Source organism: Lynx rufus, unplaced genomic scaffold, assembly GCF_022079265.1.
Source record: "Lynx rufus isolate CCGP_SWC_20201006 ecotype Redwood Valley unplaced genomic scaffold, mLynRuf1.p SCAF_17, whole genome shotgun sequence".
Lineage (NCBI taxonomy): Eukaryota > Metazoa > Chordata > Mammalia > Carnivora > Felidae > Lynx > Lynx rufus.
In genome coordinates this window covers 42,454,952-42,472,543 of record NW_025814831.1, presented here as the reverse complement: position 1 = coordinate 42,472,543, position 17,592 = coordinate 42,454,952, and positions in this window count along the sequence as shown.

The window sequence follows — 17,592 nt, the reverse complement described above, 5'->3', positions numbered from 1 at the left end:
TTCTCAGAGCAATATGTCATCAGTATCTTTCTAGTCATATATATTTCATTATAATCCTTAAAGATCTCACAATATTTCATTGCATTGATATACCATATTGTACATGATCAGGCTCCTTTATTGCTGAACAGGTATACTGATTCCAATTTTTTTTTTTAATTTGTAACGCTGACACTGTGAAAAATCTTTTTCGTTTTCGTTCACATTTCTTGATTATTTTCTTAGAGTGAAATCTGAATTCTCACATTTTTTTTTTTATTTGTTTTGTTTTGTTTTTTAATATGTGCTGTGTGTGCTAGGCCTCTTAGAGTACCAACGACTAAAGATTTGTTCTCAAAGCCCAGTGTCAAATGTGCAAATTATACCAAGTTACCATATTTTGAGGGGGATCACATTTATCCTTTTTTCTTTTATCAGGTTATGGAACAATATTTCCTAGAACTGCTGGTGGACAGATGTTCCGTGTTGTCTTTGCTGCAATTGGAATCCCTCTAACTATCATATTCTTTAAACATCTTGGTAAATTAATTTCTCTGCCATTTGAAAACCTTGGAAACTACCTTAAATATAAGGGAATAAATGAGGTTTTCTCTCTCTCTTCACACAATCACACACACACACATATCTGGGAGAGAAATTTTGTTTATGGATTCACAACCTTAGATTGACCAGGCACATGACATTTTATATTTACTGGATTCATGTTGAATGAAATTTGTAGGAGTTGAAAAAGCAAAGCACTCTGTGTTATAAAACAGAAGAGAAAATCCAGCATTCAAGAGACCATCTGTTTCCTCTTAGGTGATTTGCCTCCAATTATTTAACTTATAAGATGAGCAGTGGTGAATTGGTATGACCTAAATGTTCTCAAAGTCATTTAGCCAGCTCCTTTATTTTACAGAAGAGGAAAACATTTTATAAAGGCTGAATGACTTACCCAAGATTACCCAAAGAATTAGAGGTCGTGCAGACCTGAGAGGTGCAAAACTTTGTCTACGTATCAGGTTGAAACATGTGTGGTCACCTTAGTAATTAGCACAGGTTTTACTCTTTTTAAAAAATTAGAAACACAGTTCTTTATTTAAAAATTGAATAATTTATTACCAAATTGCTAAGTTGTACACATTCTTCAAGAAGCTACAGTTAACCCTTGAACAACATGTGTTTGAACTGCATGGGTCCACTTAAATACTTTTTTTTTATTTGCTAGGGTTTTTTTTTTTTTCCCCTTACTATGAAAGCTTTATTGTTTCCATTTGGTCCACAGCTTAGGAGAGGGCTCTAGGGTATTTAAAGAGCCCTATCATGGCTGAGATAATCAGAAACCATGATGCCAGGAGAATGCCAGAGGGGCCCCTGAAGGGCTGCTGGGTCCTGAAGGCTCCCAGTCACATGAAAGAGTGAGCCTTTCTGAGAGATCCTCTTCCAGCCCTGAGGACTGGCCAGCCTGCGGACCTTAGTCAGATGGTCCCTGTCTTCTTGATGCAGCTCACCTCCTCATCCAGGAAGTGGTTTTCCACAGAGTCACAGGGATGGGAGCCTGCCAGCTCAGAGCCCAGGGCATAAATATCCAGAAGGGCCTGCCTCGGGCGCGTCTCCAGGACCTTGGCAGTTTCCGTGGCATTGGGGGTTTTACCCCCCTTATCCTGGGCTGGCTTCTGCCTCCTGGGACAGGACATGGCTGCCGTGCTTGTTTTGCATGAAGAGAGGCTTGGTGACCTAGTGTTTCTCCTCAGCCAGCTCACAGAAGAAGTGGCCCACACCCTCCAGAGCCACATGGTGGAATTTGAAACCGAAGCCCAGAGAGGTGTAGGAGGCCGGCAGATGCGTGTTGACCAGGTAGCTGATGGTGGCTTCCACCTGAGTGGAATAATTCTGATGGATCTGGGGGCTCATGGTTGATCAGCAATAAGCAGCTAAGCTCAGAAAACAGTGTTGGCTGGTCCCACAGACAGAGGGTAGCTGAGAAGACAATTCTAAATATTGTGACTGGAAAAGAGGTTGGAGGGTGGTGGGAGGCTGGAAGAGGGGCATCCTTGGGCCTGTTCTGCCCAAATACTGTTGAAGCAAGAGACAGATCTGAGGGACCGCTGGGTGCACTGCCTATAGGCAGATTGTTTTTAGTATCGTGCTGTAAATATATTTTCTCTTCCCTATGCTTTTTTTAAACAACATGTTCTTTTCTCTGAATACTTTATTGTAAGAATACAGTTCACAATGCATATAACATACAAAATATGTGTTCGTTGACTGTTATCAGTAAGGCCTCTGGTCAACAGTAGGCTATTAGTGGTTAAGTTTGGGGAGAGTCCAAATTTATATGGGTTTCCCACTATGTGTGGTCAATACCTCTAGCCCCCACCTTGTTCAAGGGTCAACTGTATTTTATTTTCTATAAAGGAACATAAAGATGGGATCCTGTTCAGAATGCCCACAGGGAGTAGGTAGGCAAGATGAGAATCCCATTAATTGATATAATCAGAGTCCTTACTCTGGGGGCAGAGAGGCTTCAGAATGTGGGGTGTCACTTTCTTTGTTTTTTCTTGTGTTATTTTTGGAAGTCTATTGTTACTATAAAATCTGCACAGGTAATTAGAGTTGAGACCAGTGGTCCCAAGCTTGGTTGTACAATATAATCACCTTTGAGCTTTAAGAAATCCTGATGCCTAGGCTCCACTCCGGGCCAATTTGATCTGAATCTTTGAAGGTGGAAACTCAATGGTTTTTATTTTATTTATTTTACTTTATTTTATCTTATTTATTTAATTAATTATTCTTTCATGTTCATTTTTTTGTTAATGTAGCATTTATTGGAATTAGGTTTGACTGCATTACCCTTTCCTGTTATTATTATTTTTTAATATATGAAATTTATTATCAAATTGGTTTCCATACAACACCCAGTGCTCATCCCAAAAGGTGCCCTCTTCAATACCCATCACCTACCCTCCCCTCCCTCCCACCCCCCATCAACCCTCAGTTTGTTCTCAGTTTTTAAGAGTCTCTTATGCTTTGGCTCTCTCCCACTCTAACCTCTTTTTTTTTTTTTTCCTTCCCCTCCCCCATGGGTTCCTGTTAAGTTTCTCAGGATCCACATAAGAGTGAAAACATATGGTATCTGTCTTTCTCTGTATGGCTTATTTCACTTAGCATCACACTCTCCAGTTCCATCCACGTTGCTACAAAGGGCCATATTTCATTCTTTCTCATTGCCCTGTAGTACTCCATTGTGTATATAAACCACAATTTCTTTATCCATTCATCAGTTGATGGACATTTAGGCTCTTTCCATAATTTGGCTATTGTTGAGAGTGCTGCTATAAACATTGGGGTACAAGTGCCCCTATGCACCAGTACTCCTGTATCCCTTGGGTAAATTCCTAGCAGTGCTACTGCTGGGTCATAGGGTAGGTCTATTTTTAAGTTTTTGAGGCACCCCCACACTGTTTTCCAGAGTGGCTGTACCAGTTTGCATTCCCACCAACAGTGCAAGAGGGTTCCCGTTTCTCCACATCCTCGCCAGCATCTATAGTCTCCTGATTTGTTCACTTTGGCCACTCTGACTGGCGTGAGGTGATATCTGAGTGTGGTTTTGATTTGTATTTCCCTGATGAGGAGTGACGTTGAGCATCTTTTCATGTGCCTGTTGGCCATCCGGATGTCTTCTTTAGAGAAATGTTTTTTCATGTTTTCTGCCCATTTCTTCACTGGATTATTTGTTTTTCGGGTGTGGAGTTTGGTGAGCTCTTTATAGATTTTGGATACTAGCCCATTGTCCGATATGTCATTTGCAAATATCTTTTCCCATTCCGTTGGTTGCCTTTCAGTTTTGTTGATTGTTTCCTTTGCTATGCAGAAGTTTTTTATCTTCATGAGGTCCCAATAGTTCATTTTTGCTTTGAATTCCCTTGCCTTTGGGGATGTGTCAAGTAAGAAATTGCTGCGGCTGAGGTCAGAGAGGTCTTTTCCTGCTTTCTCTTCTAGTGTTTTGATGGTTTTCTGTCTCACATTCAGGTCCTTTATCCATTTTGAGTTTATTTTCGTGAATGGTGTGAGAAAGTGGTCGAGTTTCATTCTTCTGCATGTTGCTGTCCAGTTCTCCCAGCACCATTTGTTACAGAGATTGTCTTTTTTCTATTGGATGTTCTTTCCTGCTTTGTCAAAGATGAGTTGGCCATACATTTGTGGGTCTAGTTCTGGGGTTTCTATTCTATTCCATTGGTCTATGTGTCTGTTTTTGTGCCAGTACCATGATGATTACAGCTTTGTAGTAGAGGCTAAAGTCTGGGATTGTGATGCCTCCTGCTTTGGTCTTCTTCTTCAAAATTACTTTGGCTATTCGAGGCCTTTTGTGGTTCCATATGAATTTTAGGATCACTTGTTCTAGCTTCGAGAAGAATGCTGGTGCAATTTTGATTGGGATTGCATTGAATGTGTAGATAGCTTTGGGTAGTATTGACATTTTAACAATATTTATCCTTCCAACCCATGAGTACAGAATGGTTTTCCATTTCTTTATATCTTCTTCAATTTCTTTCATAAGCTTTCTATAGTTTCAGCATACAGATCTTTTACATCTTTGGTTAGATTTATCCCTAGGTATTTTATGCTTCTTGGTGCAATTGTGAATGGGATCAGTTTCTTTATTTGTCTTTCTGTTGCTTCATTATTAGTGTGTAAGAATGCAACTGATTTCTGTACATTGATTTTGTATCCTGCAACTTTGCTGAATTCATAGCAGACTTCTGGTGGAGTCTATCGTATTTTCCATGCATAATAACATGTCATCTGCAAAAAGTGAAAGCTTGACTTCATCTTTGCCAATTTTGATGCCTTTGATTTCCTTTTGTTGTCTGATTGCTGATGCTAGCACTTCCAACACTATGTTAAACAACAGCGGTGAGAGTGGACATCCCTGTCTTGTTCCTGATCTCAGGGAAAAAGCTCTCAGTTTTTCCCCGTTGAGGATGATGTTAGTTGTGGGCTTTTCATAAATGGCTTTTATGATCTTTAAGTATGTTCCTTCTATCCCAACTTTCTCGAGGGTTTTTATTAAGAAAGGTTGCTGAATTTTGTCAAATGCTTTTTCTGCATCGATTGACAGGATCATATGGTTCTTATCTTTTCTTTTATTAATATGATATATCATGTTGATTGATTTGCGAATGTTGGACCAGCTCTGCATCCCAGGAATGAATCCCACTTGATCATGGTGAATAATTCTTTTTATATGCTGTGGAATTCGATTTGCTAGTATCTTATTGACAATTTTTGCATCCATATTCATCAGGGATATTGGCCTGTAGTTCTCTTTTTTTACTGGGTCTCTGTCTGGTTTAGGATTCAAAGTAATACTGGCTTCATAGAATGAGTCTGGAAGTTTTCCTTCCCTTTATATTTTTTTGGAATAGCTTGAGAAGGATAGGTATTATCTCTGCTTTAAATGTCTGGTAGAACTCTCCTGGGAAGCCATCTGGTCCTGGACTCTTATTTGTTGGGAGATTTTTGATAACTGATTCAATTTCTTCGCTGGTTATGGGTCTGTTCAAGCTTTCTATTTCCTCCAGTTTGAGTTTTGGAAGCATGTGGGTGCTTAGGAATTTGTCCATTTCTTCCAGGTAGTCCAGTTCGTTGGCATATAATTTTTCATAGTATTCCCGGATAATTGCTTGTATTTCTGAGGGATTGGTTGTAATAATTCCATTTTCATCCATGATTTTATCTATTTGGGTCATCTCCCTTTTCTTTTTGAGAAGCCTGGCTAGAGGTTTATCAATTTTGTTTATTTTTTCAAAAAACCAACTCTTGGTTTCGTTGATCTGCTCTACAGTTTTTTCAGATTCTATATTGTTTATTTCTGCTCTGATCTTTATTATTTCTCTTCTTCTGCTGGGTTTGGGGTGTCTTTGCTGCTCTGCTTCTATTTCCTTTAGGTGTGCTGTTAGATTTTGTATTTGGGATTTTTGTTTCTTGAGATAGGCTTGGATTGCAATGTATTTTCCTCTCAGGACTGCCTTCGCTGCATCCCAAAGCATTTGGATTGTTGTATTTTCATTTTCGTTTTTTCCATATATTTTTAAATTTCTTCTCTAATTGCCTGGTTGACCCATTCATTCTTTAGTAGGGTGTTCTTTAACTTCCATGCTTTTGGAGGTTTTCCAGACTTTTCCCTGTGGTTGATTTCAAGCTTCATAGCATTGTGGTCCAAAAGTATGCATGGTATGATCTCAATTCTTGTATACTAATGAAGGGCTGTTTTGTGACCCAGTATGTGATCTATCTTGGAGAATGTTCCATGTGCACTCGAGGAGAAAGTATATTCTGTTGCTTTGGGATGCAGAGTTCTAAATATATCTGTCAAGTCCATCTGATCCAATGTCTCATTCAGGGCCCTTGTTTCTTTATTGACCGTGTGTCTAGATGATCTATCCATTGTTGTAAGTGGGGTATTAAAGTCCCCTGCAATTACCACATTCTTGTCAATAAGGTTGCTTATGTTTGTGAGTAATTGTTTTATAAATTTGGGGGCTCCTGTATTCGGCGCATAGACATTTATAATTGTTAGTTCTTCTTGATGGATAGACCCTGTAATTATTATATAATGCCCTTCTTCATCTCTTGTTACAGCCTTTAATTTAAAGTCTAGTTTGTATGATATATGTATGGCTACTCCAGCTTTCTTTTGGCTTACAGTAGCATGATAAATAGTTCTCCATCCCCTCACTCTCAATCTGAAACTGTCCTCAGGCCTAAAATGAGTCTCTTGTAGACAGCAAATAGATGGGTCTTGCTTTTTTATCCATTCTCATACCCTATGTCTTTTGGTTGGCGCATTTAGTCCATTTACATTCAGTGTTATTATAGAAAGATATGGGGTTAGTGTCATTGTGATGTCTGTAGGTTTCATGCTTGTAGTGATGTCTCTGGTACTTTGTCTCACAGGATCCCCCTTAGGATCTCTTGTAGGGCTGGTTTAGTGGTGATGAATTCCTTCAGTTTTTGTTTGTTTGAGAAGATCTTTATCTCTCCTTCTATTCTAAATGACATATTTGCTGGATAGAGGATTCTTGGCTGCATATTTTTTTCTGTTCATCACATTGAAGATTTCCTGCCATTCCTTTCTGGCCTGCCAAGTTTCAAAAGAGAGATCAGTCACGAGTCTTATAGGTCTCCCTTTATATGTGAGGGCACGTTTACCCCTTGCTGCTTTCAGAATTTTCTCTTTATCCTTGTATTTTGCCAGTTTCACTATGATATGTCGTGCAGAAGATCGATTCAAGTTCCATCTGAAGGGAGTTCTCTGTGCCTCTTGGATTTCAATGCCTTTTTCCTTCCCCAGATCCGGGAAGTTCTCAGCTATTATTTCTTCAAGTACACCTTCAGCACCTTTCCCTCTCTCTTCCTCCTCTGGAATACCAATTATGCGTAGATTATTTCTCTTTAGTGCATCACTTAGTTCTCTAATTTTCCCCTCATACTCCTGGATTTTTTTATCTCTCTTTTTCTCAGCTTCTTCTTTTTCCATAATTTTATCTTCTAGTTCACCTATTCTCTTCTCTGCCTCTTCAATCCGAGCTGTGGTCATCTCCATTTTATTTTGCAGCTCATTAATAGCATTTTTTAGCTCCTCCTGGCTATTCCTTAGTCCCTTGATCTCTGTAGCAATAGATTCTCTGCTGTCCTGTATACTGTTTTCAAGCCCAGCGATTAATTTTATGACTATTATTCTAAATTCACTTTCTGTTACATTGTTTAAATCGTTTTTGATCAGTTCATTAGCTGTTGTTATTTCCTGGAGGTTTTTTTGAGGGGAATTCTTCTGTTTCATCACTTTGGATAGTCCCTGGAGTGGTGCAGAACTTCGGGGCACTTCCCCTGTGCTGTCTTGAGTAACTTGCGTTGGTGAGCAGGGCCGCAGTCAGACCTGATGTCTGCCCCCAGCCCACCGCTGGGGCCACAGTCAGACTGGTGTGTACTTTCTCTTCCCCTCTCCTAGGGGCGGGATTCACTGTGGGGCCCGTCTGGTCTACTTGCACACTGCCAGGCTTGTGGTGCTGGGGATCTGGCGTATTAGCTGGGGTGGATCGGCAAGGTGCACGGGGGCGGGAGGGGCAGGGTCAGCTGGCTTTTCCTTCAGTGATCTGCTTCAGGAGGGGCCCTGCGGCACCGGGAGGGAGTCAGACCTGCCACTGGAGGGATGGATCTGCAGAAGCACAGCGTTGGGTGTTTGCGCGGTGCAAGCAAGTTCCCTGACGGGAACTGGTTCCCTTTGGGATTTTGGCTGGGGGATGAGCGAGGGAGATGGCGCTGTTGAGCGCCTTTGTTCCCCGCCAAGCTGAGCTCTGTCGTCGGGGGTCAACAACTCTCCCTCTCGTTGTCCTCTAGCCCTCCCGTTCTCCAAGCAGAGCTGTTAACTTATTACCTTCCAGATGTTAAGTCCCGCTTGCTGTCAGAACACACTCCGTCCGGCCCCTCCGCTTTTGCCAGCCAGACTCGGGGGCTCTGCTTGGCCGGTGGGCTGCCCCTCCGCCCCGGCTCCCTCCCGCCAGTCCGTGGAGCACGCTCCGCCTCTCCGCCCTTCCTACCCTCTTCCGTGGGCCTCTCGTCTGCGCTTGTCTCCGGCGACTCCGTTCTGCTAATCCTCTGGCGGTTTTCTGGGTTATTTAGGCAAGTGTGGGTGGAATCTAAGTGATCCGCAGGATGCAGTGAGCCCAGCGTCCTCCTACACCACCATCTTCTCCTTTCATCTGTTTATTCATTTTTGAAAGACAGAGACAGAGTGTGAGCAGGGGAGAGGCAGAGAGAGAGAGGGAGACAGAGAATCTGAAGCAGGGTCCAGGCTCTGAAATTTTAGCACAGAGCCCGATGTGGAGCTCGAACCCATGAACCATGAGATCATGACCTGAGCTAAAGTCAGACGTTCAACTGACTGAGCCACCCAGGCACCCTCTCAATGGTTTTTAAACCACTCCAAGTCATTTCAGTGTGCAACAAGGTTGAGAACCATGGATCCAGACCAATGGTTCTTAACCGGAGTGATTTTTGCCTTCCAAGAGGGACATTAGGCAATGCCTAGACGCATATTCAATTGTCACAACTCAGGAGGAAGTGCTACTAGCATCTAGGTGGTCGAGGCTGGGGATGCTCTTAAATATTCTACAATGCATAAGTCAGGCCCTCACCACAAAGAATTACTGGGTCCAAAATGTCATTAGTATCAAGGCTGAGAAACGCTGATCTAGATGACTGGCTCTCAAAGCATGGTCCCAGGAATAGCAGCATCAATGTTATCTGGGAATTTTTAGGAATGCAGATACTCAGGTCCCATCCATGAGTTCTGAATCAGGAACTCTGGGATAGGTCCATGAGTCTGTCTTAACAAGCCCTGCAGGTGATAAAGATGCACACAAAAGTTTAAGAGACACTGACCTAAAGCCTGATTGACACTTAAGATTAAAATGTGAGAAACTTCTGCCTTTCAAAAGAAACTGTTAAAACAATGGAGAGACTAACTACAGACTGGGAGAAAATGTTTGCAAATTATATACCCAGTAAAAGGGTGTGCATCTAGAATATTTAAGAATTCTTAAAATTCAGTAATACTTCAGTATTTTTAAATGGGAAAAAGACTTAAACACACCTTTACCGGTAAAAAAATATACACAAGGCAAACAAGCACATTAAAAAATGCTAAGAAAAAAATCCTAAGTATTAGTCATTAGGACAATGCAGGATAATAACAGCAATGAGATACCAACACACATCTAACATAACAGTTCAAAAGAAAAAAATTGACCACACCAAGTGTTGGCAAGGATATGGAGGAACTGGAACTCTCATACATGAAATGGGAACATGAGATGGTACAATCACCTTTAAAAACAGTTTTTGGCAATTCCTTAAAAAAATTAAGTGTACATTTACTTTATGATCTAGCCATTTCATTACTAGGTATTTGCTTAAAAGAAATGAACGCTTATGTCCTTTCAAAGATTAGTACATAAATATTCATTGCAACCTTATTTGTAGTAGCTCAAAACTGGAAACAACTGAAATGTCCATGAACAAGTGAATGAATATACAACTGTGATTGATATATGAATAGTATATATATATATATATATATATATATATATATATATATATGAATACTTATCAATAAAAGTAATGAACTATTTATAACACTACACAACATGGATAAACCTCAAAGTAATCATTCTTACTGAAAGAAGCCACACCAAAAACAAAAAAAAAGACTACATACCATATGATTTACAGAAAATTCTAGGAAATGCAAGCTATTGTAGAGTGACAGAAAGCAGACCTGTTAGGGTCTAAGGTCAGAGGTCAGGATAGGGTGTGGAGAGCTGGGTAAGTCAGACCATCAAAGGAAATGAGGAAACTTTTAGAGTTGGTAGACAAATTCATTATCATAATTGTGATTGTGGTTTCACAGGTGGATACATATGTCAAAACTTATGAAGTTGTCCAAAGTTTATTTTCATCAGTTAAACCTGTTTTTAAAAGAAGGAGGGGAGGGGCCTCTGGGTGGCTCAGTTGGTTAAGTATTTGACTCTTGACTTCAGCTGAGATCATGATCTCATGGTTGTGAAATCAAGCCTCACATCAGGCTCTGTGCTAGCATGGAGACTGCTTGGGATTCTCTGTCTCCTTCTCTCTCTATGCCCCTCCCCTGCACGCACACATGTGAGTGTACACACCCTCTCTGTCTCTAAAAATAAATAACCGTTTAAAAAAAAAAGGAGGAGGGGAGGTGCCTGGGTGGCTCACTCGGTTAAGCGTCTGACTCTTGATTTCAGCTCAGGTCATGATCTCACAATTCATGAGTTCTAGCCCTGCATCGGGCTCTGTGCTGACAGCATGGAGCCTATTTGGGATTCTCTGTCTCCTTCTCTCTCTGCCCCTCCCAAACTCATGCTCTCTGTCTCCAGAATAAACAAACATCTAAAAAAAAAAAAAAAAGGAGGGGAAGCTGTAAAACTCCTATCAAGTTAAAAACTGGACTAGCTAAATTAAAGTGTATAAGGATCCACATAGGGTGATAAAACCATAAAGCAGTAATTCTCAGACTTTTTTGTCTCAAGATGCCTTTCCACTCCTAAAAGTTATCGAGTGCAAACAGCTCAAAGGCTTTTGTTGATAAACTATTCTTTAGGAAAAGCACAATACCTCAGTAATCAGCAGAAGTGCAGTAAGCATACTTTCTCATTTTCTCCAGAATATCAATATCAGAAAAAATAAATTAATTTTACAGAATATTAAAAATTCATGTACTCAAGACTCATAACTTAATAGTTTTTAAATTACTAGATTAAGACATTCTTAAGTGAGGCTGGCTTTTTTTTTTAACCACGCATGCCTCATGTTCAAGAATATAATGACTGTTAGTACAGTCAGCTGCTGTCGCCTTGATGTTTGTGGTGTCAGCAGTTTTAACACCATCTCTCTCCATCAGTACAAACGTCGATACAGTAAAAAAGGCAAATTATGTCTTAGTATTATTATGAAAACAGTTTTGATCTTGTAGATGTGCAGAAAGGTTTTGGGGCTCCTGGAAGTTACAGTCCACGCTTTAAGAACCACTGGCATTAAGAAATGCAAGGAAGTGATTCCTGTATAAGTCAGTACAGTGGTTATTTTCGGGAGGATGGAAGGATGGGGCACATGAACGGGATTCCGACTTGTATTAACACCTTATAATTAATCACTCAGCTGATGCAGTTCATTATATATCTTTCCAGAATTTTCTCAATGTATACACAAACATATGTATACAGGATTTTTCCAGCTTTATTGAGATATAACTGACATAGAACCTTATATAAGTTGAAGGTGTGCACCAATCTATGGTACTGTACTGTAAAAAAAATCCACATTTAAGTGGACCCTGGACAATTCAAACTAGTGCTGTTGAAGGGTCAACTCTTTATCTTTCTCTCCTACTTATGTCACTCAGCATAATGCCCTCAAAGTCCATCCATGTTGTTGCAAATGGCAGTATTTACTTCCTTCTCATAGCTGAATAATAATCCATTGTATATGAATTATATACAATACAATAATACAATACAATAATAATTCATTGTATTATAATGTATCTACAATTATATGTGTGTGTATCTTTATCCATTTATCTGTCAAAAGACACTTAGGTTTTTTCCATGCCTTGGCAATTGTGAGTAATGCTGCAGTGAACATGAGAGTGTAGCTACCTCTTTGAGATCGTTACCCTTTCCTTTGGACATATACCCAGAAGGGGGATTGCTAGATAATATGGTAGTTCTATTTTTAATTTTTTGAAGAACCTCCATACTATTTTCCAGAGTGGCCGCACCGGTTTACATTCCCACCGGCAAGGCACAAGGACTTTTTATTCTCCGTAACCTTGCCAGCATTTGTTGTCTCTGGTCTTTTTTACTTTTTAAATTCTTTATCTGGTAAATTGCAGAACACTGTCTTTGGGTTTGGGTACCAGGAAATTATTGTGATCCTTTAGCGGTGTCACGTTGCTTTGATTTTTCATGGGCTTTGAAGTTATGCGTTGCTGTCTTCTCATTTGAAATAGCAGACACCCCCTCCAGTTTTACTAGCTTCAAGATAGAAATACTTTCTGTCAACCCTGCTGGAGATTCCCAGGCGATCTCAGACCTTGTAAGTGTGTACCTGTTCTTTCTCGCTCTTTCGGCAGAATGCTTAAGCCAATGTGCCTTCTCTGGAGCCTCAACACATCCAGCTGAGTGCTGACAGCCTCTCTTTTGTTCTTCCAAAGCTGACACTGAAGCTCAAATTTGTGGTCCCTGTCTGGCCCACGTATTTGGCTGACTTTCTGCACTTGTTCAGTAGCCTTGACACATGACTTCACACATGTCAGAAATGTACACAGGGGGCTGGCCATAGGGTAAGGAGAGTGTGTGGGTGAGACACAGAGCCCTGGGGGGCCTGTGGGCCAGTGAGGCATTCCCAGTGGTCAGAGCTGGGCTTCTTGATGGAATCTGAGACACAGTTAGGATCTGTGTTCCTTTAATGCCCCAAGAGTACTCTTCAGCCTCTCCCCACACCCCTGCCCCAGTCACATAGCTCACAATTCAGTCCTCTGAATGTGGTGAGAGAGAAATGAGCCCCTTCGGCAGCATCCCACACAGAGAAACTCGAGTGCTCACTCTCATTCTCTCTCTTTCCCCCACAGGGTAAAACATAGGCAGAGAAAGATCTTTTTTGGCCCTCAGCTGGGCCACTTTAGGGTAGAGGTGATACAGGCAAAGTCAAATTGTTCCTCTTATCAATTCAAATGTGGCCAAACTTGTTTTGTTTGTCTGATTTTTTTTTTCTCCAGTCGAGTGCCGGAACTTTTCCTCTGGAAACCTAGAGGTCCACAAAGGTTCTCTCACCTAGGAGTGATTGTCTTAGTCAGTGTTCTCTAGAAAGCACAGCAGCCAAGGGGAATTAGAGGTGGTTCATAGACCACTGGGGGGTCCACAGCTGGGACCAAGGCTTCTCTGCCTATTACCTGGCATACAGGTGGGCTAGATGCCTCTTGGGTCCCTTGGTATATGGGGCTGGATCCCACAGCTCCCTCAAAGGCACTCTTGTCCATGGATGGATGCCAAATTTTTGTTGTTGGGGGAACAGGGCCAAAAACAAGGGATATCTTATGCTACCATGATGCTGATATCACTCCCTACACAGTATTTTTTAAAATTTTATTATCTCTTTAGCTTCAAAATTATAGACACCTCTCTGTGATGGTATTTTAAAAAGCTACTTAATGAAGTCTAATGACTTAATTGTATTCCATTTTTTTCATAATTTACTTATGTTTAAATTATTATAATGTATCTACAATTATATCATGTTAAATTATATTTATATTAATAATTTAAACAAACTATTCACAAACTTTTTAAATCTCCCCTGCCCATTCACAAACTTGTAAACAGAACTTTAACAGTGGTTAAAATGGATTTGTCATGATAATGAAACATGCTAAAAAGAAAAAACTGTATATATTCTGTATAACTTCTAATCGTTTTACATTTTTTAAGCATCTAGCAAAACTTTCATATTATTATGGGTACATGTGAATTTTCATCTTTAGCATTTAACAGTTAGTTTGTTCTTATTGCTAGTTATATATTATTGTGTAAAGAAGTTTTATTTTTGAGTGAGGGGCCAGAAACTGTTGTATGCAGTTTGTTTACTATCTTATCCCCAGTTGTAATAATTCTCTGGCTTACAGAACACAACTTTATTCGCTGTAAAAGTTAAATATGTAAAAACTGATTTATGTAATCTTGTTTCATAAATGGGGAGACAGGGAGGCAGTAAGAACAAAAAACTAAGTCTAAAATATTTTAAACATTTGGGATCAAGTGATTAGTCTTTAGCCGACAATTACAGAACTTTGGGGGTGGGGGAAATATTGTAATATCTGAATAGTTTTTTTTTTTAAGTCACATGTATGAATAAGTATTTGTTTAGAGATTTGCAATATGTAGTTTAGTTTTACAATATTATCATCTGGTCCTCAAGACAACTCCATTTGTGGTGGGGGAAGGTGGGGAAGCTATTACTATCTAAAACAATAGAAACAAACTGATAGGGTCGAGATTTCTAACATCAGAGCCGAAATCTAACTCTTCTGCTTCTCTCCATATCACTACTCTGTACAATAGATTGTTTAATACATTCACATACAACAATGTTTCTCAGGCCTATAGAATGCTATGTGAATTGTGTTGAGCTTAGGGCAAGATAGTCAATAATAAACTTAGATAAGCAGGCTTACAAGATCTTGTCCATTTTTGCTAAAACCAGCACTCCATGATGCTTTATGTAACTTTGAAGGGTTTGGACCAAATGGATGTGGTCCTGTGGCGACTCAGGATGGATCATAAAGATAACTTTGGTCAAACTTAAATGGCTTCTTTGCTGTCCTTTGCCCTGGGCCCACATTCATGTGTAACTGATAAGAGGGAAAGAATGGCAGGTTTAGACAAATGCCTGTTAGGAAAGTGCAAGCACCAAAAGAAGAGTGTTTGCCTCAATACTGAGTGGAGACTAAGACTTCTCAAGGCAATGTAGCCTCCAAATTGATGCAGATCTTTCGGCCTGTGGGACAAAAGAGTATTATTAGTCAGCTAGGACCACCATAATAAAATACTACAGATTTGGTGGCTTCCACAACAGAAACCTATTTACTCCCATTCTGGAGACTAGAAGTCCAAGGTCAAGGTGCAGACAGATTTGATTTCTCCTAAAGCATCTTTCCTTGGCTTCCAAATGGCTGCCCTCGCATTGCCTCTTCACAAGGCTGTCCTGGGAAGCCCCTGGTGTCAGCCCCTGCTGTCTTTCCTAATCTGTTTTTATGAGGAAATCACTCAGATTAGACTAGGGCCCACTCCACTGACCTCATTTTAACTTAATTACCTTTTTTAAGGCCCTATCTTCAAATATGGTCACATTCTAAGATAGTAGGGGTTAGGGCTTCCCCATGAATTTGAGACGATAGAGTTGATCCTATAACTGAACCCGAAGATAGAAAAACTTCCAGGAGGTAGACACGGTGAGGATACACGCCGAGCCCTTGGTCCTGGAGTGTTCCCTACCTGGACACAATGGTAGGGAAGAAGTGGATTGGGGATCCCTTAGCCCTCACTACAAGCTAGCTTTCTCAGCCTTTTTGTTTCTTCTGTTAACCCAGTGGACATAAAGACATAGGGTGTGATCAACCAGGCCTGCTGCTGTGCCTCTCAGGGAAATCTGTATATGCTTTCAAGGACCTCTTCAACGACCTTTCTCTCCTCTCCTATAAATCCACCTAGTAACAGAAACGATCAGATCCTTAGGTCAAACCCTCCCTGGTGTGGTCTTCAGAAGCCTTGAAATCAGGTTAAGATAGTCCATAATCACTGTCAGTGCTATATCACAACAGGGCCAAATCCAACTCATTCCATTTCCCCTCTCAAATAAAGCTCCCACAATCTTGCCCATCCACACTCAGGAAAGCTTATAAAAACGACACTAGATATTATCAGAATTCAAATAAGACATTTCCAACATTTGAAATGCTCAACTTCTGTCTGAATGTGATTTAATGTAATAAAATGAGAACATTCTCATTATGCTCATAGAGAAATGAATGCTTCAACACGTCTTGATTCCGCAGGAAAATAAAATCCACAAAATCTATACCAAATGTCTGTCTGCTGCCTTTTTTCCCTAAATTTTCTCTGTATCATCCAGGAGGGCTTGGGGGAGGGGGTACTTCCCAGTTGGGGGCCCTTCCAATGTTGGTTGATTCCAAAGCCCTTCCCCGTGTGTCCCCCTTTCTAGCGTTCAGAATAATCTACAAATATTAAATTGTGCCCCCACGAAAGAAAATACAGTACACATCAGGATCTAATGTGACCACTACAACTAATTACTATAAAAACCTAAATCTCCTTAGGCAATAGTGTTTTTAAAACTCAGCCCTGTCATTGTGGTACTTAGAATTCACAGTCCCCGGTGTTATGAAGTAAATTATATGTAAATATAAGTAAATGATATTTTTTATGTAAATGAAAACCAAGTTTTCCAAATGTCGATTTATCAAAGCTTGGTGAAGGCCTAAAATATGTCTTTCTTTTCCCCTTTTTTTTGCTTTGCATCTCTTATAATGCTGGCTGGCAGTATGGGCAAAAGATGCTGGATGAATGATGACTTTATAATAAATGGGTAGAAACTTGAGTCATGATAAAAAAAAAAGAAAGTGAGAAGGAAGAAATTAAATTACAAGATGAATGTCTTGATTCTGCTTGAAAATGTAAATATGTTTTTTTTTCTGTGGGGTTCTCTAAACAGTAAATGAGCCATTCACTGATGCCAGTCAGTGACCTGATCTTCTACGAAGCTGACACTTTGTTTAATTTAACTTATAATGCAAGCACACAGAAAGGTGTAGAGCTTAGTCTGGATGAGGTGTCCTGGAGTAGGCTGGGGGTATGTGGGCCGCACCTAGAACAATGGAGAACTGTAGCCTGATACCTCGGCAAGGGCGATCTTAGAAGGAAGAGGGTCAAGTTAAAGTGTTACATGGAAGTTAATCTTAAATCATGGTGTAGACGCAGAGACTAGGAAACAAGGAGAGACTAGGAGAGAAGACAAGAGATGACAGAACACAGGATGATAGGAGGTAGACTGGTAGAGCCTGGACAAACTCCTAGGGGCAGGATTATTCAAAGGCATGATCCCTTTATAGTAAGGGCCCCAAGCCTTTCAGCAGTGAAGGGGTAAATAAGAACTCTAAGTTAGTAGAACAAACAGTTTTTTAATGCTTCTGGTCTATGATGTAAATGCTAACATTTTATCTCTTTTTCTAATATATTTTAGAAAAGTGTTTACCTTTGGTATTTTTCATCATGATTGGATTCCTTTTCTTTCTGGTATTACCACCGTCTGTTTTCATGTAATTAGAGAATTGGACTTAACTTGAAGGAGTTTGTTATCCATTCACCACCATAACTGCAATTGGTTTTGGAGACTATACAGTAGGTGAGGCTTAATAATTTTGAAATAAGGTTAGCTGTCATA